Source organism: Tiliqua scincoides, chromosome 3 (assembly GCF_035046505.1).
Source record: "Tiliqua scincoides isolate rTilSci1 chromosome 3, rTilSci1.hap2, whole genome shotgun sequence".
NCBI lineage: Eukaryota > Metazoa > Chordata > Lepidosauria > Squamata > Scincidae > Tiliqua > Tiliqua scincoides.
In genome coordinates, this window is record NC_089823.1 from 67,992,118 (window position 1) to 68,016,582 (window position 24,465).

A 24,465-nucleotide genomic window follows, 5' to 3' on the forward strand; every position below is an offset into this window, starting at 1 on the left:
ACTGAATTCAGACAAGTTGGGAGTAATGCTTGGTGGCAAATTTTTGTATGAAGTGGCAAGGACAGTTGATGGTTGTTACCCATTTGCAAACTTGATGTCAGCTTGGACCCTCCTTCGTTTTTGTGGGCTGCTGTGATCTTTAGAGAAACATAAGTAACTGTCTTATACCGACAGACCATTGGTTCATCTGGATTAGTATTATTACACCAACTGAGCAGCAGTCAAAGTTTCAGACAGAAGGTTTTACAAGCTCTACCTGGACATGTTGAGAATAACTTTGGAGTTAAATACCCCCAGAAGACTAAGATACTAGTGTTCTCTAAATTCTGAATTACCTGGAATATTAATGCTGATAAAATCGAACAGATCAAGAGTTTTAAATATCTAGGGGTACACTTCCAACATAATTTATCTTGGTGCATCCATCGCAAATTGACAGTTAACTTCACCCATGCCTCTTTTCAAGCTGCTATTAGGTTTTTCCACAGGAAGGGTAACTGTTTCATTCTTGCAGCAGTTAAGATCTTTAATGCTAAGTTAGTTACACAATTATTATGATACTCCAATTTGGATTGGGGCAGCAAACCATGACTTGAAGCAAGTCAAGGCAAAATTTCTTAAGGCCATTTTGGGGTTATCTAGGTGTGCCCCCTATGCTGCCACATGTTTGGAAACGGCAAAAACTCCTTCTAGCCAGAGCCTGGCTATTGTCCATTCGATACTGGTTGCACATACATTACAATTCGTCACCGGGAAGTCTGGTATACTTGATGTCTGGCGAGCTTGACCTTTCTACCTGGTCAAGTTTCATAAGGGAGAAAATTGAGTCAATAGGGACTACCTGAACATGTGTTCGTACTTCAAGACCTACGGAAGGATTGCAGTTAAGTTGCTGGATAATGAAATTCAAAGTCTTTGTGAACTGGCAATGAAGGTTTGCTCTCCCTTAAATCATTTCATCCCATGCCTGTTTGGGAAAACGGCAACCTACCTTTCCTCATTGATAAATTCCAGAGAATGATGCAGTATAACTCTGGCAAGGTTCAACGTTATTCCCTCAAGGGTGACAGCTGGGAGATACTGCAAGATTTTACCAAGATTGTCTTTGCCCTTGCAATTGGGGGGATGGGGGTGGGGTGGGGTGGTTGAATCTCTTTTACACATACTAGTCTATTGTCTGTGGCATAACAGTGCCTGCTCCACCTATTTGATGCCCATCCTGGTTAATAGGGATGACCTATCATGTATGCCAAAAATAAAGCTTCTTTTTTGAAATTTATGATGGTGGTGATCAACTATGTTTATGATAGTGGTTCAAGCCCCTTGATGGTGTGGAAATTCCGTTAGCTAACTTAAGATTGATATTTCTGGTTTAAGATGAACTTCCCATTTTTCTTTTATTTTATGCTTTGTAGCTATTAAGGATAATTTTTTAGGCTTTGTTTAATCTTATTGATTTGATTAAGGAACAGTTCTGTTTTAATGACATAGCTGTATGATATTGTAACTGGGATGTGGTTATTGGGGTAAATGCCATAAAGGTTATTCTAATTCTGGATTTACAACCCATCTCTATATTTGCTGCATAGGCTGTGTCACCTTTTGGAGTCTGGGGATCTTGGTGCACTGCCATACTTTTTTAAATTCCAGGTCTTGAATATTGTAAGGTGCTTTAGAGAGCATCTCTCCCAGCATTGCCGTCCCCATCTTAGTTTGTCATATCAGGCCCTGCACTTCAGCTTGATGCAGTATGAACACCTGCTGTTTCAGAAACAGATCTGTGGCTCCAAGGCTGTGGAATGACCTCCTTCTGAAGCTGAAGAATTATTCTTTGTTGGGATTCTAGAAAGACTTTTCTGTCAGTCTTTGGGATTTCTCTGGCTGATGTGCTTTCTAGATATTTTATTGTGGTTCCATCTTTTTAAAATTGATTTTTTGTGATTGTAAAGTTCTGGTTTTTTTCCCGTTACAGACTAATTTGAACACATCCTGTAAAGGTTTAACATAAATAAAGGAGTGCCATCTGATTCACATTTTCCTAGAACAGTACAAACAAATTACTTTCATTTAGCAATTGTTTAGAATTCTTATGTTTTTTATGGGATAGTGCAAGTGAAAGGAAGTATATGTAAGGAACCTTTCTTTTCCACTGCAGCACTGAACACTTGCTTAAAAACTGGTCCTGAGGATTTGGGGATTCTTCAGAACGATTTTGGATTTGGCATAGGAGGGGTATTTTCCAGAATGGAGCAGGACTTGCAGTTCACCTCATGTTCTGTATCTCAAGTTATTTCAGAAGTTTTTATCTGCAGGAGCAGGTTGGGGGAAGGCACTGGGGTTGTAATAGGCAGAAGGAACAGGAAAATTCCCTTGCACACTTCCATTTGTGCTACCCAGGACACAAACTCTATGAAAGTATGAAGTAGCAAGCTGAATGCACACAGTCACTGCTGGACACTTATCCCAATTTTGCTTCTGTGGGATGCCTTATGTGTTTCTCTGCCCTTCCTTTCTTGTATATGAATTTAACTACCATGATCCCCCTTCTTCCTGGTTTTGGTGTTATGTAATCCTTGCATAAATGCTTTGACCACCTTGATTCTCAAATTGAGTCTATCAAAATTGAGTTCGGGGGTGAGGATGAGGATCTGTGCTTAGTTGGGACAGGTGCATGTAGTTCTACTCTTTAAACCTGATTTGAACCTGGTCTCAATCTTTGTTCCTAAAGCTGGTAGTGGTTCTTCTGTTATTGGGGTGGTGGTTGTTACACTAGACATGTGGTTACCTTAAATTAAAGCTGTGCTCAGTGGAAGACTGTACACATTGCATGCCGAATGATCTCAAGTTCAATCCCTGGCATCTCCAGTTTGAGTATGGAAAAATTTTTCATCTGAGATCCTTGAGAGCCACTGCTAGTATAGACAATGCTGAGTAAAATGGCCTGACTTTGTATAAGGCAGGTTCTGTGTCATTTGCAAATACAGTGGTGCCTCGCAAGACGAAATTAATTCGTTCCGCGAGTCGTTTCGTATTGCGAAATTTTTGTCTTGTGAAGCGCAATTTAAAACAAACCCCCCCCCCCCAAAAAAGCAAAAAAATTCGTCCCGCGAAGCACGGCCGTAGAAAAATTCGTCTTGTGAGTCACCAAAAAAAAAATCACAAAACGCTTTCGTCTTGCGAGTTTTTCATTGCGCGAGGCATTCGTCTTGCGAGGCATCACTGTAGCTTCCTGTACTGTGTTCTCCACCATTATGTGTAGAGTTAATTGCCCTGTGTTGTGGTGGTAATAAAGAATGCTGCCAGTGCAACTGATGATAGGCGATTATACAAACACATACATGCTATGGGACAGAGGGAAAAACATAGATACCCTTATTGGAGGAAACTCAATATTGAATTACTGGTTCCCTAAACGTTTCCCATCTTGGCCTGCTTATTTGCAGTATCTAGGGCAGGGGTGCCCAAACCCCGGCCCTGGGGCCACTTGCGGCCCTCAAGGCCTCTCAGTGTAGCCCTCAGGGAGCCCCCAGATTCCAATGAGCCTCTGGCCCTCCAGAGATTTGTTGGAGCCCACACTGGCCCAATGCAATTGCTCTCAGCTTGAGGGAGACTGTTTGACCTCTCGTGTGAGCTGTGGGATGAGAGCTCCCACCACTGCTTGTTGTTTCACGTCTGTAGTGGCATCACGTCTGTGATGTAGTGGCAGCAAAGAACAGGCCAGCCTTGCTTTGTGCAAGGCATTTTATAGGCCTTGAGCTATTGCAGGACCTTCATTCATTCATATAAGTTCATCTTTAATATATTCATTTATGTAAACTTATGTAGATTTATTCAAATTTTAAATGTAAATTTTCCCCCGGCCTCCGACACAGTGTCTGAGAGACAGTGTGACCCTCCTCCCAAAAACTTTGGACACCCCTGATCTAGAGCACTGGTCTATAACTCACAAGCAGATTGAACCCAAAGGCAGTGTGCAGTAGTGTCACGGCCATTTGGTTTTTTGCCTCGAGTTTTTCTGCCTTTGTGCAGAGGGGGAAAGATGGACAGTGTGTCGAGTCACAATTTTTGCCTCCCTTGTAATTAACTGCATTTCTCAAACGTTTTTTCTCTGTATACAGACCTCTGTTTCCTTTTCTCTGCTCATTTTAGAAAATAAATCAGAAAGAGAAATGTGTAGTTGATTTTTTAAAGTTGGTTCCATGTTGCATGGTTATGGTTAAAAAGTAAGCCATGACTTTGGCTTTTCCTGATCTGCATGCTCCTCAACTCTGGTGTGGATGCAGAAGTAGTTATTTTATTTCCCAAATGCTGTGTAACCTTGCTATTCCTTTTGAATCTCTCATTCTTCTTCAGAACATATGTTGAGCGCCAAATCTGCCATGATATTGCCAGAATCAGCACCTTTTAATGGAACCAAAATGTAGTAAACTCATATTGTTTAACTTTTATTTAGTATTAAACAGCTTGCTGGATGTCAGACATTTATATGATTTCTGGAATGATAATTTTTTTAAAATCTGAGCAAAAGAGATGCACTGTTGGTTTGGGGACTTGCAACTTAGATTGTCAGTTGGCTCTGGATGGGTTATACTACCCCTCCCCTGAAGGACCATGTTCACAATTTGGGTGTAGCCCTGAATCTTGCATTGTTTCTTGATAAGGTGGTGGCAGTAACCAAGGGGTCTTTGCCCAATTTAGGTTGATGTGCCAACTGCATCCTTATCTGAGTCACAGGCCATGATTATTTGTGTACTGGTGACATCGAAGTTGGATTACTGTAAGGTACACTGCATGTGGCTGCCCTTGAAGACTATCCAGAAACTGTCTGGTACAGAACAGCTGCATGTGGTATATCCAGTAGGAGACTGTGACTTTGTCACACCATTGCTTTCCCAACTGCACTGGTTTCTGGTTTGTTTCCAGATGCAATTTGAGGTACTGGTGGTCATCTTGAAAATTCTACACCAGGGATGCTCACACTTGTTTGGCTCGAGAGCTACTTTGAAACCCAGCAAGGCCCGGAGATCTACCAGGGGGAAAGGAAACGTCTGACAGACACCCCCTTTAATGTATGGAGCCCCTGCTGGAGTCTAGTCAGTTTCGTCAGTTTTGTTGCTGCATGCCTGAAGAGCAGCTAAAGTGTCAGTTTCAGTGTCAGTTTATTGTCTGCTAAATATGTCAGTTTCGTCTAGTCACTAGACAAAACTGACATATTAACAGTTTGGAGAGACAGGGCTCCACGATCTACTCATTTTGCCTTGCGATCTACCGGTAGATCGCGATCCACCTATTGAGCACCCCTGCTCTACACAGCTTGGGACCCGGGTAGGTGAAAGATTCAGAGGACTGCTTCAGAGGAAGCAGTCTGAAATAATCTATCTCAGCAGTTCCCAAACTGTGGGTCTGTGGCCCACCAGTGGATTGTGTGACCCAATTTTAGGTGGGTTGTAAAACTGGCATGGCAGATTAGGCTATGTCAGTGGTTCTCAAACTGGTGGGTCGCAACCCACCAGTTCGTGTAACACTTCCCCTGTCCCTTTAAGGGGTAGGGGAAGGGGAGGGAGGCAGCAACATGATCCCCAGGATCGCGTTGCTAAGGGGGGCAAGGGGGGTGCTTTGCACTTACTTCAAAAAGGCAGGGCTGCAGGAGGTGCAGGGAGCCCTGTGCAGGCCTGCACAGTGCTCCCTGGGCTTGGAACATTCACTGAAAGCGGGTGCAAAGCACTTCCATTTTGCAGGAGGTGCTTTGCACCCGCTTTTAGCAAATATTCCAAGCCTCAGGGAGTGCTGTGCAGGGTTGCGCACGGCTCCCTGCACCTGCTGCAGCCCTGCCTTCTTGAAGTAAGTGCAAAGCACCCCCCTTCGCCCCCCTTGGTGACGCCATCCTGGGGATCATGTCCCTACCCTAGCCCCTCCCCTGCAAGAACATACTGAGGGAGTAAAGTTACCTCAAAGTTTGAGAACCTCTGGGCTATGTGCCACAAAGGTTAAGTAACTTGCTACTTGAGGGGAGCACTGCTGCCCAATCACCATTATAGCCACAGCGGCTTGAGCAACTGGTAGAATGAAACTTTTTTTGGTGGGTCCTGATGCTAAAAAATTTGGGAACCACTGGTCTGATAAGATTGGCTCGGGGGCTGTTGTGAGAGCCACCACTTTCTGAGATTTGGATAGTGGTGACATGAGAGGTCTTCTCTGTACTATAGTGTTGGAACTCTCTCCCTCTTTAACTCATATTGATTTCTTCACTCCTGGCCTTCCAGCAGCACTGGAAGTCTTTTTATTTTCATCTTCCTTTCCCAGATCAGTATAATGATTGTTGTTTTTACAATATTTTATGATGGATTTTGTTTTATTTTTCTGAATTAATTGCCTTGGGCATCTCTTCCTTAGGGAGAAAAAGCAGGGTAGAAATTTTTTTTAAGTACTTGTACTGTGAAAACCCACTTGGTGGGTGTGTATGGGTAAATAAGATGAAAGTTGTCTTACTATCAAACATTCACTATTTAATTTCACCAAGAAAGACACAACATTCTGAGCAAAGAATAATAAGGATAAGGTCTTATTTCCAGCTTCAGCTGGTAGAACTGGAATTTCTGGTAACATAAATTAGAGTCTAAGGGCCCAATCTTAAACTGGGCCAATGCCAGCGCTGAGCACCAGCGCAGGGTCCAGACCGGCCCAGCACCGGCCAGACACTGTCCAGAGCTAGGTAAGAACTCTGGGCAGAGGTGAGGGCCTTGGGGTTGGGTGAGAGGAACCAGGGTGGGATAGGGGGGACTGGCGGAGCTCTGCTCCACCAGATTCAGAACTCCATGTTGAACCAAAAGGCCCGACACGTTGTCTCTCAAGTCTGTGTTGGCAAGATAACTGGCATAGACTTGAGAAGTCCCATTGTGGGGCTTCAGGCTTTCTCTGGGGGAAGGGGATGAAAGTCCTCTTCCCCTGAGGAGACCTCCGACTGCTTCTCAGTGCCCACTTGATGCAACTGTAGCCGCTTAGGTGCCACTGCTCCAGTGAGCACTGGAAAGCTCAGAATCATGCTTTAAGGCTACAATCCTATACATACTTTTCTGGTAGTAAGTCTCATTGAACACAATGGTATGTAGACATGCATTGGCTTGTATTGTACCTCACTGCTTAGTTGTCACATTACACATGTGTACACATTACACATTACTTATTGCAACTCAATTAGTTTTTAGTAAAATCATGTGTTCCTTATGGCAAAATAATTTCACTGCAGTTTGAGCAGTGAGAAAGTGGAATGTACTTGCAACTGATATTCCCTAAGGATCCCACACAGTTCTTTACAATAGTGGGGAGGGGGAAGTCTCTGCACAAAGGTTGAAGAGCCCAGTAATTATAAATCCACCTAGATTCTGTCAGATCAATAATATTGGAAAAATATAGAACAAATGCTTTCAGACTTCTGTTATTGTTTATAATACTGTGCTTACCGTATTTTTCGCTCCATAAGACGCACTTTTTCCCCGCAAAAAAGTGGGGGGAAAAGTGTGTGCGTCTTATGGAGCGAATACTGCGCCAAACAAACAAACAAACTCTGGCCCCGCCCCCTGCCCGCTCTGCTCGGCTTCCCCAGGCAGTCAGAGGCTGAGCTGGCTGGGGGGGCTCCTGCCTTCCCTCAGTGCCCGTGCGCGAGCGCGGTGAGCAGGGCTCCAAGGCGCCGCAGCCCGCCAGAGCCTGAGCCTTGCAAGCCCACGTGTCTACTCAGAAGTAAGTCTCAGAGTCACTGGGGCTCACTCCCAGGAAAGCGTGGGTGGGGTGGCAGTCTCGCTGCCCAATCCTGTGCACGCCTACTCTGAAGTAAGTCCCATTAGAGTCAGGGGGCTTACTCCCAGGAAAGCCTCTCTTTCCCCCCCCAAGCCTGGAGCATCACAGCCTCTCTTTCCCCCCACCCCAAGCCTGGAGCATCCCAGCTTCTCTCTTCTGCCCCCCAAACCTGGAGCATCACAGCCTCTCTCCCCCCCCCAAAGCCTGGAGCATCACAGTCTCTCTCTCCTCCCCCCAAGCCTGGAGCACCACAGCCTCTTTCTCTCTCCCCCCCAAGCCTGGAGCATCACAGCTTCTCTTCCCCCCCCAAGCCTGGAGCATCACAGCTTCTCTTCCCCCCCCAAGCCTGGAGCATCACAGACTCTTGCTCCCCCCCAAGCCTGGAGCATCACAGCTTCTCTCTCCCCCCCCCAAGCCTGGAGCATCAGACTCTTGCTCCCCCCCAAGACTGGAGCATCACAGACTCTTGCTTTCCCCCCCCCAAGCCTAGAGCATCACAGACTCTTCCCCCCCTCCAAGCCTGGAGCATCACAGCCTCTCTTTCCCCCCACCCCAAGCCTGGAGCATCACAACTTCTCTGCAACACAAACACTTTCCCCCCTCTCTCACACACACAGGCTGCCCCCTTCTCTTGCACACACAGATGCTCTGCCCCCCCCCACACACATGCTCACACAGCAGGGGAGGGGCACTTTCACTCACCTCATCCAGCATCTGAATGTAAGCCCCCCCCCCCCCAATCACAAAGAAAAAACTGTCTCCTTGGTCAGAATGCCAGTGTTTGCTTATTGCACAAGCCCCAGGTAAGGCTCGGTTCTCACCATAAATCCAGAGGTTTGTTGTGTCTTGAGAATTCAAGTTGTGGTTGGACTTTCCACTTGTTCATTTGTATTGTATTGTATGGGAACTGGCGAGGAGGTAGATGTGGTGTCAGCAGTGGCCCCTTTAAGGTTAAGGCCTGGGCATCCAGCAGAGTGTGCTGCACAGCTGCAGCCACTGGAAGGCAATAGGGCCCTCAGGGATATAAGGAGTACCTGAGGCAGAAAAGGTTTGTGGGTTTTGAAGGAGTGCAGGTTGGAGGTAGGAGAGGAGACTGACTTTATTGAATTTGGAATCTGACTGTGGATTGTGACTGGACTTGGATACCCTGATGGATTTGACTGACCTACCGTACCTGGAACCTGACCTTGGACTGTAATTTGGCTTATTGGCTCTGGACTCTGATTTGGCAACTCTGATTGATGGGACTGATTTACTTGGCATCTGTGGACTGGAACTGGACTCACTTTTGCTTGCTGCACTGGTGAGTTGCACAAGGGGGACTGATCAGCCTTAAGCGGGCACAAGGCCCAGTGGATTGGAATTTGGCAGAACATCATTGTAGCAGAAAGATAATGTGATCCCCTATTTGCGTGCACCTGCTTTTGTGAGCTTTATAAATTCTGAGTTCTTGGGGTTTCCAGAAAACTAGAGTACTCAAACCTTTAAGTCTCTCCATTTGTTAATGACAGTGATAATGGTTCTTAATGCCACTGTTGACTGCTGTTCACTTTACATGGTTCAAAAGTTATTCTGTTATAGTTTATTAAATATTTTATTACACTATTTGGTTCAGAATATTTTTTCCCCTCTTTTCCTCCTCTAAAAACTAGGTGCGTCTTACGGTCAGGTGCGTCTTATGGAGCGAAAAATACGGTATATACCTCTTATCATCAAGAATAGTTCACAAAGCAGCTTACACAGTAGAATAAATCAATAAATGGTTCCCTGTTCCCAAGGGGCTGACAAAGTTTTAAAAAAATAAAGCGACACCAGCAACAGCCAGTGGGAAAGACACCATGCTGGGATGAAGAGGACCAGTTCTCCCCCTGCTTAATTTAAGGGGGCACCACTTTAAAAGGTGCCTCTTTGCCCAATTGGCAGGGGTGTTTTCTTTGCCTAGTTAGCAGGCAATTGAAAGCTATACTAGAGAAACTGCATTTATTACTAGAAGTAGACAATCGGAGCTTACTGAACATACTTTGTCAGACAACATTACAGCATTTTTCACTACAGGACTGCATGAGTACTACATTTTTTCCCCTTTCAGTTGATACATTTATTGGTATCAAGGGTTCTGGAATGTGATAGTGTAAGAATCGCATATACAGTATCTGTTGGATTGTGCCTGTAACATTACTGGCAATGAGTGATAAAACACCTTTTCCATAGCACCCCATCATTTTGTGACCTTGATCTAGTTTTTAATGCCTCTGGGAAGCACATACTAGTGGGTCCTGACCACTTGAGAAACACTGGGCTGAAGGCTTCCATTGAAGTCAAGCAAGCTTTGTTCCATTTTGCAACTGCTTGCATTTTGCAGAGGTGTCTTTTTTTATAAAAAAAAAACAAACACCAGGTTGTCAACCTCATTTCAATGTGAAACAAAGTCCCAGGCTATAATTCAGTGCATTTTTAATTAAGAATAATGCCAATGGAAAGCAGTTGGTCTACTTCTGAGTAAATAGGGTTCCAACTATGTGCAGCTGCGTTTGCTCGCAGTTGCTTGTGGCTTGTCTCTGCTGTGAATTGAATTGCACACTCCCAGTTATGTGTTATATGTGGAGCTTCTGGCTTAACACATCAGGCACCTTAAAGATTCTCCTGCAGTGGTTCCCTAGCTTTTATCACTTGTATACCCCCTGGCAGCCCATTTCCATAAATTGTACCCCTGATTATTAGCTAAATGTTTGTAATTATTATTAATATAAGCCTTCATCTCCTCTGCATGAAAACTCATACTTCATGTATTCATCACAGTATTTTCTCTTTTTATCTGTTTGAAGAACTGATGCCTTTGCACTGTTTTGCGCCAGAATTGTCCTGAGAAGTTCTTGGTGATTGATCACTTTCCATGTTTCAGCTTTTCTACTGTGTTGGTTTTCAATCACTGATTCAAACATGAATTGATGACCGAAAACTAGCTATTGGTGGTGCTTTCACAGCCAATTAGCTACTTCCCTTCCTGCCTTTCTGGCCTTGCAGGCACCACCTGCCTTTTTCAGCCATTATTCAATTCTTTTTCAAATATCCCTAAAGAACCTGTCGAGTGCTGCTGGGGGTATGCATACCCCTGTTTGGGAACCACTGTTCTACTGTTATGTTGTTTACAGTACACTTACTCTGATAGCATTTACAAAAAGATCGTGAAGACCAGAATTTAAAAAGCTAAAGAATAGAAATGTATTTATCTTTAATAAATTAGAGACTGTACTGTTCTTGGGTAACAATTACTGGTAGGTTATTTTTCAGAATCTGGCCTTGGGGTAAAATCAAACAAAACTATAGTCAGACACGCCCCTAAGTTCCCCCCCCCCCAACTTATCCGTGGGTCGCAGAACATTCCATGATTTCTTGCTCAAAACCTGCCCTCGACTTATCTGTGAAATTGATTGTGGGCAAGTGTCTGCGGTCATCTCTAGCTCAGAGTTCCTAAGGTCAGTATCACCAATAGAAGGTGAAAAGCAGAAAGTAACAAGATGAAGATGGAAATCTTTGAACTTATACTAAGCTTGGCCAACTTGTTGTAGACAAGGGATGATGTTCCTTATTCCTTGGAGTGGTAAAGGCCTGGGGCAGACAGTCCTGGGTATCCCAGTAGGCTAAGTTTCTGACTTAGGCTCTGCAGTTCCTAGTGGAATCCTGCGAACTGTTGACAAATATAATTGGGATTTCCCACCCCCTCTTTTCAAAACTTATGAGCAAGACAAAATTCTGAGAGCCATCTTGGAGGAAGATACAGAAATGTATATACTACTATCTTATTCTTATGCAGGTTAAACCTGCTCCCAGTCATTCTTCCAAGCAGTACTTCATTGAGAGATATAAAGAATCAAGCCTCTACCTAGAAATAGCTCTGACTTGGTTCCCCTTCTTCTAATAAATGGGTAAGGCAGCACTACCCAAACTCTTGTGGTGCCCGTGGTGCTGCAGGTGCAAGTCTCGGAACCCAGGAGTAAGTGGCACTGATGCGATGAAGTCATCACCAGTTGCTTCTGGGTTGGAGACCATGGAGCAACCCTGAAAACAAAGATAAGAGGTTTGGGGTGGGCAGGTGGGCCCTTTCAGCAACAAAAACCTCATGCCTTCAGATACTTGCTGCAGGGTGGGGAGCTCACAACTCACAGATTAGGGACCACTGCAGTAAGGGAAAGACGCTTGTCATACACTCACAACCACTCCGACAAACTCCACTTTTGTTAGATGACATTTGGATAGCTTCTCTTGGACCTATTCTAGTCTGGCTTTAGGCTTTGTTTTTGCACAGAAACGACCTTGGTTGCCCTAATGAATAACCAATGCCAGGAAGTGGATAGGTGGTGCTCAACCCTGTTGATTGTCCTGAACCTCTCAACAGTTTTTGTTACCATCAGTCATTCCTTCTGAGTGGCTATGTGAAGTTGAGTACTTTATGACATGGTGGTTCCACTCCTATTTGTAGGACTGTTCCCAAAAAGCAGTGCTCTATCTTGCAGCATTTGTGATACAGGATCTAGCAGGGATCCATCTGTCCCCCATGCTTTCTAACATCTATATGAAGGTGCTAGTAGGTCATCTGAAGATTTGAGGAGAGATGTAGATTGTACTCAGCCTTTTTTCCTTAATGTGTAAGGCAGTAGAAATTCTTAGTTGCTGCCCAGATTAGAGCTAAATTTCTAATTTAGATTAGGATTAGATTAAATTTCTAATCTAGCTACTAATAAAGCTCATGTCTGACATGATAGGTTTCAACCTGTCTGGTCAGGGTTGCATACTCCCAGGTAGATTGGGTTCGTGGCCTGAAATGCTCCTAGATCAGTACTGTCACTGGAAACTTGGGTATTTTCAATGGCACAGAGTGCTTTTCATCAGCTTCAACTGGCTTAAGATAGCCTGGCCACTGCTATCCAAATTCTGGTGACCTTCTTTGTACTACAGTTCTTTAATATGTTATCTGCAGCTGCTCCTAAAAATGGTTTAAAAACTTCACTTAGGCCAGGATCCTAACTGTAACTGCATGTTGACAACATCTTTTGGCATTATTGAAAGCTTCACTTTCTGCTGCATTTCCAAGCTAAATTCAAGGTTCCAGACTGAGATCAGAGTACCTGAAGAAATGTCACTCTTATATCAACCTGCACACTGTGATCATTTATTAGTGTTCTCCTTTGGTTGCTCCTGCCTTGGAAATTGAGATTGATTGTTAGCGGGAAGAGGGTGTACTTTTTTTTTTTTACTGTGACACCCCCATTTCTAAGAGAGGCCTGTTTTCACTGTTAACCTAATGCCTAAGGATTTGGGAAGGGGGTATTTGTTTCTTTTTTAAATTGATTTTTAAGTTTTATTTGATTTGATGTTTTACTACCATTGTTCAAACTTGCTTATTTGTTGGTATTTTTTCAAAAATTATTACGTACCGTATTCTTTGTAATTCACTGTATGCTACCGTGATTGAAGGACTCTATATATAAACATTAATTTGATTTGTCATACTTGTGTATCATGGTGGATTCCTTTAACATTCCTCAGATCTGTCCAGTTTGGCTGTAACCAGCATGTTTCAAGATTTTAACATGAAGAGATCATTTGCATTTGGTGTAGAGCTGGGGTAATGCAGTGGCTAAGAGACTGACCTGTCAATCAGAATCTCAACTCTAATAATTCTCACTAGGCAACCTTAGGCAAGCCACTCATCCTCAGTTTCACTTCCCCAGCTGCAGTATGGGGATAATAATGCTTATTTACCTTATAAGTATGCAGTATGGGAGTAATAATGCTTATTTACCTTATAAGGTTGTAATAAAGACAATATAAAATAGTACATATGAAGCACTTTGCACACTAAGAAAATGCTATACTAATGCATATAAAGTATTTTTTAATGTTCATGGGGCTTGATTTCTGTTTAAAAAAGAAACTTGTAAGGTAGCGTGTTAATTTCATAGACGTTGATCCACTGTTTTGCCTGTGAGTTAATTTATTTTCTCAAGGCACTGTGCGGACTGTGGCACCAATGCACTTTATACAGGTATGTTTCACTTTAGAGCGTTTTGCTAATACAACACTTTTCAATTGTATTCATGTTATTTTTGGCACTAGAAGCACACTGACCATTCTGCAAAACTACTCTCTAACTTTCCAGCCACAGCAAGAGACAGGTGAAGAGCATCTCATGTGGCATTTAATATCTCACATCTCTACAAATAGGCACACCTAGCTGAGAGGCTATAGTGCATAGAACTCTGCATAGGCCAGTCTGTGGTTTGGCACATGACACAGAGCACTTGTCATAGTAACACACTAACCTAGCTATTGAATCATCACTGGCACCTGCCAGCGTGGCTGTTGGCATGCTTTCCTCCCTGACTCCTGCAACTGCCTGTCTCGTTGACTGTGGCAGCAGAATATGGAACTCGTATCTGCAGATGAGCCCCTTCACAGCTTGAACCCAAGGGATCTGAGAGTGAGGATGCTGCACACCCTAAGAGCAGAAAGTTCCCTTTTCTTGAAGAGTTCCACCTCTGGGGCCAGCTAAAGTAAGACACAGCTAGGTTGGTGAGAAGGGATCCCTAACTGCTAACATGATCACACTAATTACTAAGTTTAATGAAATGTATCAGTGACAGAGTAGCATCCAAAAGAGAATCTCACGAGCAGGGTTCCCAATAATCTCCTCTCAGCAGGGTTGTTGTGCCATTGCAAGTTTCCAACAAACAGCCAAGTAACAGTTGCCAGTGAGCTCTGGTTGCACCAGATGGTTTATTGTCTGCCATGGAGTTTGTAAAGGTGCAGGAGCTTGACTGGAACAGGAAGGTCAGTAATCTCACTGAGCAGCAGCTGGTCTCATACTGATTACTGCAGGCACTGACTGCGGGCTTTCCTTGGAGCCTGCAAAGGACTCTTCACTGCTGGGTCAGATGTCCATGGGGAGCAAGTTGAAGCACAGAGAGAGTAACACGATCATGACAGCAGCATCAGTAACACATGGTTTCTGGATGCATACTCAGTGTGTTTGAGTGGTGCCCTGTTAGGGCTAGAGCAAGGTGGCTCGCAACATAACCTTTCCATGTAGCATAGCTGGGGGGGAACTGTAACGATGCTGCAGTGCACTGTGTAAGTTCCACTCACCATGGGAGCCATTCTGGGCCGCAATGGCAACATGCAGGTGCTTGCTGTACCAAACTGTATCTCCTGTGCTTTGCTGTCACTGCTCAGAATGGCTCTGACAGAGAGTGGGAGGGGCTGCTTACATGGTGTGTTGTGACACCTACAGTAGTTACTGTTTTACTGCGTGTTGTGACCAAAACACAAAACTGGAAGTGGAGCGCCATCACTCCACTTTCACTTTTGGAAGCCTGGGGAGCCCTGCCAGACGCTCGTGCAGGGCTCTCCACACTCCGGGAAGGCTGCTGCAGGGACTGGTGAGTGTATCCCAGTTGCGACATGATCCTGGGTATCGCGTTGCTGCCTTCCCCCTGCCCCCGTCCTTAATGGGGCAGAGGCCATGACCTTCAGGCTGGGGTTTGTGATGCCCCATTTTGAATACCACTGCGCTAGGTTTTCCAGAAACCTAACCCTAGTGGATAACGAGAACTGACTATGTGTATATATAAAATAGGTAAGGAAATGCACTTCTTAGATCTTTGGGATGTTCAATGAGGCAAAAGTCTGATCAGCTCTGGACCAGCCACAGAAACCCCACTGTGATACAAACTTTAATATTCCAGAATTACCCTTCAGCGTGCAAAATGTATTTAGTACAAGCAACGTAGAATTTTTTTCTTTAAAAGAGACAAAAACTACTACAAAAGTTTGTTGCTTTGTGATCTGATCTATGCCAGTTACTGGAGGAGGAAATATTTAAAATGGATTTCTAAGACCAAGAAAACTTTTACTGAAACAATGATATTCTTGTAAAAATATCCTTCACTAGCCCACCTACGTGTGTGTGTGTGTACACAAGTGGGGCCTCAGTATCTGCGAGGGATCTGTTCTCAAACACCCTGCAGAAATGGAAAACTGCTATGGTTTTGGCCTCTTTTAAAGCCTCTGAAGGCATCCCAGTTGCATCCAGAGGGCTTTCTGAAGCCGATAGAGGCTGCATGCGTGTGCCTTTTCAGCTATTCTGAAACCCACAGGCTGCCACATGTGGCTTTGTGGGTTTCAGAAGGCCATCCGGGGGTGACTGGGGCACAGCTCTGGTCATCTTCAGAAGGTTCAGGAGGGGCAGAGTCTGGGTCAACGCAGGTCCAGGGTACCCACGTTGTGCCAGATCTGCAGATATAAAATCCGTGGATAAACAGGCTCCACCTCTAGTTTAGTGCCCTTGATCTTCTAGTATTAACCCTGATCTCATTTTTACCATTTCTTCTGGTGACTCTTCTTCTCTGCTGCTTGCTTTGTTCAGTGAACAACTCTGACCTCTGTCTTTTAGTAGCACTTATACGAAATAACTTGTTACCTTCACCATAATTTCTTAGCAGTCGATACAAGGATTTCTAATCACTTCTTCAATTCCCTGATCACAATTTTCTGTGTGTGTTTTTGTTTTGTTTTTAACTTCTTATGCATTTCACTCCTTTCCTTCCAGATGCTCAAGGCATAGCAAAGTACATGAGAGATATAGGCTCTCTCATCCAGGAACTGACTAGACCCAAACTTGCTTTGCTTTAGCAGGAAGGCATCATGTGTCTTCAGACTGCTGACTCATATTTTGGAGTTTTCCTATAGGCAAAAGCTTATTCCTTTTGCCTATATGATCTGGATATTATTTTTATGAACATGTTTGAATTTAATTTATGTTGCATCTGTTACAATCCTAAAACAAATTATTCGTCTTTGAATGGTACAAGAGAGAGAAATGGACTTAGGAAACTGACCCTGCTCCTTCTTACTTGAGTAGCAGTATAAATTGGTGGCTAGGAAGATAGTTCTTTAGGCAGATTCTCTTAGAATTAGTACAGTATTCACTATAGTTAGCCACTCTAACTACTCCGACTACTGTTATTAAACTTCATTCTGATGATCTGCAATGAGATTGAAGAATATTTGCTGCTTGCTTTTTATCTTATTAACTATATTTAAAGGTTTGTATAAATCCCTAGACTTGCCTCTCTGCCTAGGGGGGAAAAAACCGCAATGGGGCACAATCATGTTTAGTCCCGGTATACAGCTCCCAAAGTGGCTGCTGTAGGAAGGGGTCCATATCAGTTACCATTACCTTAAAACTAAACAAAAATCTGATTGTGTTCATTGTATGTTACCTTTATCTTATTATCACCCACTGTGGAAGCCTATCAGGCAGCGAGACATGATATAATTAGTCCAAATAAATAGCCACATCCAATTGATATGCTAAGTCTGCACATCCCATAGAAAGTAATGGGCAGCAGCATTACTGACTGTGGGCCCAATCCTATTCAATTTTCCAGTGCTGGTGCTGGTATGTCAGTGGAGTGTGTGCTGCATCCTGTGGTTGAGGGGCAGTCACTGGGGGCTTTTCAAGGTATGGGAACATGTATTCCCTTACTATGGGGCTGCATTGTAGCTACACTGGAGCTGGAAAGTTGAATAGGATTGGGCCTTGTGTCTCTTCTGTCAAGAAATGGTGGAAAAGTGGAGGGAAGAGGTCTGTTGAGGATCTTTTGCTGCAGATGCAGGGCTGGAAATTGTGAGCTAGGAAGGAGCTGAATCATACTCCATCTAAACGAATGAAATGTGTTGTGACAGTGTTTAGTAAAACAGAAGTGTCTGCTTCAGAAGTGCTTCCCTTAAGTGTCTGCTTCAGAAGTGCTTCCCATAATAAAGTGCATAATTGTGCAGGGCCCAGAGAATTGGGCCCAGCACAATTCTCACTGGGCTTGAGTGCAATCCTAGCAGTGAACTCCCTGTTACGCTCCCAACACTGGCGGAAGGTGTAACAAAGGTGCTATAAGGCACACTTGTGCACCCCATGAGTAAGCAGGGCCAGCAGAGTGGACTGTGCTGCCTCACCAGTATTGCATTTTGAGCCCCTGGTCACAGTGCAAGCAGGTAAGACCCTGAGCTGCACGGGTGTGGGGAAGGTGGTGGGGAGGGGGTATTTTTGTGTGGGGGAGGCAGAATGAGGGTGAATCAGGCCTGGGAGGAGGCGGGATTGGTGGAGACTACCTCTGCTGTGTCCTAACCTCGTTCCCAGGCCAGGCAGACCTACGTAAGTCTGCTTGAACTTCTGCCAGCTATATAGCTGACAGACATCAAAGTAGCCCCATAGGGCTAACTGAATTATACTCCTGGTAAGCAGAAAAATATCCCCTTAACCCCATGAGATCTCTAGGCAGCTCCCATGTAGCACTGGATATAGCCCAAGCCATGTGGCCTGGCTGTGCCAGCACTAATTAGGATTGGCTGCCAGTTGTATTATCCAGATGGTCATCCGATTCCAATCTCTGCATCTTTCACTTTTCCTCTCATCTTTCACTTCAATTTTTGAGTGCAACATACATCAGCTGTCTGAAAATCCGAGGCTTGGAGCTAGATGTCAGAAATAGACAGTGTTGCATTAAGTGAAATATCAAGCAAAAGAAGAGCGCTGTAGGTGGAGATATTTGCTGTTTTGAAAATCAAGTCAAACCCTGAAGTACCTTGAACATTTAACACTCTTCTTAGTGGTTAAACCAAACAAAAATATGGAAGTAACTCACAAATCATTTTAAACTGGAACTTCTTAATATGGGAAGTGATTTTTTGTTAGGGCTTCTCAGGCTATGGTGGCTAACCTACAGTACGCCATGTACCTCTTCTTATGTACATAATCTTAAATGAGCCACTCCACCTTATTTCACCCTCTCTGGACCTGCTCAGATGATTTTCACCAGCCCACATGATCTGCTGAGCCTTTGTGCAGTGAATTTGTCCTACTCTGGGCCTTTTCACTCCCTTTACGGACTTTACTTTAGTAGAAGTAATATACTCTCACTGCTGTGGAGCCCTGCATAGGCTGGTATGGCCGTGACAGTCAACGTTGTGTGTGCCACTTAGGAAGTGTCTTTTTGCCACTAATGGCATGCGTGCTACAGCTTGGCCACCCTTGGACTAGGGCATTGTGACACCCCAGTTTGAGGCCTATAGAATTGGCCTATAGCAGGGGTGCTCAATAGGTGGATCGCGAGGCAAAATGAGTAGATCACCGGAGTAGATCACCGCCCCCCTTCAGGTGCCTCTGGGAGGAAACACTGGGAGTAAGGCCCATTGTATTCAATGGGGCTTACTCCCAGGTAAGTGTGGCTAGGATTGCAGCCTCACAGCCTAATCCTAGGCATGTCTACTCAGGAGTAAGTCCTGTTATACTCAGTGGGGCTCAAGGTACACCAACATACATTGTACACATAAATGTTATATGTTATGATGGCGCGAACATTGTAAAAGAAACTCTGGTAGATCTCCGGGCCTTGCTGGGTTTTAAAGTAGCTCTCGAGCCAAAAAAGTGTGAGCACCCCTGGCCTATAGCCTGAAGAAGAACCTTTTGAAGCCGATACTCTTCACTCTTACTCAGTAGCCAAAAGGGATAATATTTTCTGCTTTTCTAGGTCTGCAAATCTCTGTAAGTCATCACACAGGAAGTACTTCTACTGAGGTGTGGAACATACTATTATGCAATATGCTTTTGACCAGATTTAAATAAAATGAATACATAATAAACTGTTGTGGGAATTTTTGTACCCCCTCTTCTCAAACTACTGTCAGTGTTTTTAATTACCAGGATTTTTAAGATCCTCACTTGATACATCTTTTCTGTATTTCCATCCTTAGGATTTTGTTTTGTTTGTATTTTGTTTGTGTTGCTTTTTCTAAAGTACTCTTTTATATAAATTATTATTTTAAGGAAGAAGAAACAAATAACAGTAGAGAGAGCCCAATAACCTCTTCATCCAGCTAGGTATTGTAAGAGATGAGAGAGACTAGTTGAGATAGCTATATATCCATGGTTGAAATATTAATTGAACCTCATCCTAAGTATTTTGCTTATCATTGGATCACTTTATTGCATATATACCTGCATGTTAAATACCTCTAAATGCCAGTGATACTGACACTTGGTTATTTTAAAGTTATTTTACTTTTAATAAAACCTCAAGTGACCATTAAATTGCTTAAAAAGCTTTATCTGACAATTGTCATTTTCAGCTATATATAGCTCTAAAGCCAATCCTTGGCAGTAGAATGCTTAACAAGCTTTAAGGGTGATTTTATTTTAGCTAGAGCTGGGAGACTGCATAGCAGAATTCAACTGATGAATAAGCTTTTCCCTTCAAATGAAAGGTTTAATGGTAAGCATTATGGAAATCATAATAAAATCCTGCATATAGAGTTAAAGTTGACAAAATCTGAAAAGGAAGGCTTCCACAATCTCAGCATAGCACTGTAAAAAAATTGTATAAAGAAATTTAAATTATGAGTTGCTTCTAAGCATAGGGCCACTTTCCCTACATAATTATGATGTGTAGGAAAAATTGTATGTACACTGTCATATATACACTGTGTACTTCAGAGCAGCATTGTGAACTGAAATTTAAGCTGTTGCTGTTGGTTTTTTTAAACTCTGTATTAAACCATCAACTTATTTGTTAACTGGAGAATGAGCTTGAAGTGTAGAGACAACTTGCTTTCCAGGCTGAAGTCCTCCAGTGTGTGTGTGTGTGTGAGAGTGAGAGTGAGAGAGAGAGAGAGAGAGACTGTGGTAGTGATAGGAAAAATATTTGTCTGGAGATAGGAAGAATAATTGGCTATCTAAATGACTTCTAAACACATTTAGCCCCAGGATCCACTTTTTAGAATGAAAATCTGTTGGGACCCACCAAAGTAATTTCATGTCCGGAAGTGACATCATCAAGCAGGAATGCAATTCTAGGTTGCAATCCTACTCACACTTACCCAGGAGTAAGTTCCATTGACTGTCATTGTTAAAAGAATATACATTGTAACTTGTTAAAAGTACAGGTCTGTTACATTTCCCCAAATGCAATCACTTACCATGGTAGCATCAAGTCTAATATATTATAAATAAAATATTGAAATGAATGGGAATCAACCTAGTGGGACCGGACTCACAGTTTGAGAAACACTGACTTTCACGGGTCTAATTGTTCTTGAGAGTTGGTATTAGAATAACCCTTTGTAGTAAGCAATGAAATATCTTGACAAATAAAGCAACTTTGACCTGTAGTTGAAAGTTATTTTTAATAGCTTGTTTTTGTTGGTTCTAATTATTATTGGGTTCTGTGATCACTCCTTCACCAGTGTATTGGGAAAAGATTTTTTTCAGAACATGGCGGTAGCAGGTGGTTAGTAAAGCAGTCCATAATTCTGAGGAAGAGACTTCCTTACATTTAGAATCCCCTTGCGATGCAGTTTCAGCCACTTCTGCCTGATGTTGCATATATGCAACAGGGACCAAATGTTCACAGCTGTGGGCTGGGCAAACATGGGTTTAAAGAACCGTGTGAGGGGGTAAAAAGGCAGGTATGTTGGTTCGTTTTGCCTGACCTGGCTGTTAAACTCATCCCCAGCCACTCATCTTCTCATTTTGCACATCATGCCTGCTTTCAAGACCACAGGAAAACATGCATTCGATACACGTTTTAACACCTTTTGAAATTTCAACACCACTCCATTTACCCCTTTTTCAAAGCAGAGCAATAAAGGCACACTATAATAGTGTCATGTGATATATTGAGATATTTTAGGATCTGGAGATTTAGATAGTGGAATGAAAGTTACTGGTGTTTAGGGTGCTGTTTTACATTTCCTAGTCAAACCTAAACCTGTTCCTTGAACACAAAGGGCCAGTACTGAGCAAAGTTTCTCAAATATAGTGTTTTCTAGGACAGTGGTACTCAAACTGGTGGGTCACAATCCACCAACTTGTGTAAGGATGTTCTCTTTAAGGGGCAGGGGGAAAGCAGTGAAGCGATCTCCAGGATTGTGCCCCTGCGGGCGAAGGGTGGCTATTTTTAAACTAAACATATGTGATCTCAGGGCCCCGGGGTGTGTGGGGAGCCCTGCAGAGTGCATTCGCTGTTCTAAATAGTGAAAGTTGCAAGTGCAATAAAACCAGAAGTGGAATTTCTGGTTTCGTTGTGCTTGCAACTTCCAGTATTTAAAAGCCACAGGGAGCCCTGCAAGCGCTCTCTGGGGCTTCCCACACCCCCTGGATCCTGAGAGCATGTACCGTATTTTTCACTCCATAAGACGCACTTCCCCCCCCCAAAAAAGTGGGAGTGAATACTGCAAAAAAGAGTGCACGTTGGGGACCTTAATGGTGCCGTGGGGAAGCCTGCAGCCAGATCAGAAAGGGAAGCTGGGGCTGGGTTGGGCTGGCTTCTGCCCTCATGCCTGCGAGAGCTCGCCTCCTGCCCGCCTCTCACTCCGCCCGCTGCCGGCTTGGCCGGGAGCCGCCGCTGCCAGGAGATGCGCTGCCGCCGAGGCCGGAGCGCCCGTCCCTCGCCCTGTAGCCCTCGCCCAGGTAAGACCGGTGGCGCCTCTCCGGGAGTGCCCGTCGAGCCACGGAACTTCTTCGCAGCTGCCGCGCTCTCGGGCTTCGCTGCGGAGGGGCTGCCGCCACGGAGCCACTGCTGGTCCTGCCACCCGGGGCGCCGGCGGGGCCGTGGGGTGAGCGGCGGCGCAAGTGCCCGGCCCGGCCCGCTCTCCACTCGCTGGTGCGCCTCCTCCTGCGGGCGTGCCTGGTCCCTGCACCAGGCGGGTTTTCTCGGAGCCGGCCGGGCATCCAGGGGAGGGACGCTGCCTGTCCGCCGGAAGAAGGGGGCTGGGGCGCTGCCGCTCCGCAGTCCCACCTTGCAGGGCTGTTGGGAGGAGGCAGCGCTTCTCCCTCACGGGGCGAGGATCCCTCCCTCCGCAGCAGCTCTGCGTACGAGTCACCCTTCACCTGCCACTGCCAGGACTGTGCGAGGCCTCGCCCACCCGGGCGGCACCCGCAGGATCCTGTTTTCCTCCTCTAAAAACTAGGTGCGTCTTATGGTCAGGTGCGTTTTATGAAGCGAAAAATACGGTATGTTTAGTTTAAAAATAGCCCCCTTTCCCTTGCAGGGACGTGATCCTGGGAGTTGCTTTGCTATCCCTCCCCCTGCAGTGACTTACCCCAGGAGTAAAGCTCCCAGGAAGTTTGAGAACCACTGTTCTAGGAGATATATAACAATAGCATTAAAAGCTTTGCAACCACTAAAATTACACATTTTAAAATAGAATTTGAATGTATGTACTAGTGTGTGTGTGTGTGTGTGATTATCTTAACAGAATTTTAACACAATGCATTAGGCTGAATTTGCAGGCAGAATTTACACTCTGTCATTGGTAATATTTTGGAGGGCTTACCCTCCTATGTTTTTTCACTTTTGTTTTTCGTCTACCGCTCTGTGCAGTCTTTTGCAGCCATAATTGCTGCACAATTTCCGTGTGCATGCAGCAGTGTGAATTCTTCTCATTTTCAGTTTTCTTCTATCACTTGGGGCTTTTTTATTCTCCCATGTGGAAAGCTATGTAGACAAACTAATCCCAGGAACCCAAAGCTCCTGTTCTACTTGTTTGAATTTTTCATTTGTGTTGCTCCTTGTTTTCACAGAAAGGTAAATGTCTTGTTTCAGGTTTGACCCATCCATGAGGCCATCTGAAGTGGTCTCTTCAGGCTGAAGATTGACTGGAATCTCCCACCTCCATCCATCCATTGCTCCTGCTCCTCTTCCTCCCACTCCCTGGATGGGAAAAAGGAAGAGGAGGAACAGAGTAGAAGTGGAAATGTGGAGGAGAGGCTTTACATTACCAGGAAAGGAGAAGCATTTGACACACTGCCTTAAGCACCAGGAAGCCTTGTGCTGGTCCTGACTGTATCAGCTGGGTTAACCCTAGCCCTGACTCTTAAAGCAGCTGTGATTCTAGTTTATATCCCTTTCATCTGCATTTCTCCTTCATGGAGTTTGATTATGAGTGTTTGCAGAAGCATACTTTTGAACCCAAAGCAATTGGGAGGAGGTGATTTGGGATGGTTGGTAGAAAAAGCTTAATAGCACCCCCCTGTCTGCCCAGTCATAAAACTTCTTTTCCCTAGGGAAAAATGTATTGAGCTTTAATTGCATACTTGCACATGTAATGTGTAGTTGAGCCCTGTGATTTACTTAGACAGGGTACCAGTCATGCTGAATTGGGCAGAAATTCGGATCTTGCTGAAATTTGTGGAAGCAGTGGTTCTAACTTGAATCTAGTTTTTGAGCTCTTATTAGATCTGACTCCTGTGCCTAATTCTGGGGTGGACAACTTCTTTCCAATCCGAAAACCTTCTCTGACCAAGCTGCTTGAGGGCTGGATCTCTGCCAGTGATATCCCTGCCAGCTCTGTACAACCTTTTCAGGAAGCTTTTGTGACAGCCATTTTCAGCCACTATGTCGTAGCACACTGGTGTGCCGTGAATGGTCTGCAGATGTGCCATGGGAGTTTGAGGAAAGGTCATTTATTAGTAGGGTCATTGGGGGAATACAAGTCCCCCACCAACAGCATGCCTTGTCAATTGTCAAAAAACTATGGTGTACCTTGGCAATTTTAGTGCCTTGTCAGTGTGCCATGAGATGAAAGAGGTTGAAAATCACTATTCTATGATAAATTGGC

The 24,465-nt window shown here is 44.3% G+C and overlaps 1 protein-coding gene across 2 annotated transcripts in view; it reads left to right on the forward strand.

Annotated features, from left to right (window-relative positions):
* The window catches only part of CASK (calcium/calmodulin dependent serine protein kinase), a 252,904-nt gene that overhangs the window by 38,074 nt on the left and 190,365 nt on the right, over nucleotides 1–24,465 (forward strand). The gene's annotated exons all lie outside the window — the stretch shown is intronic.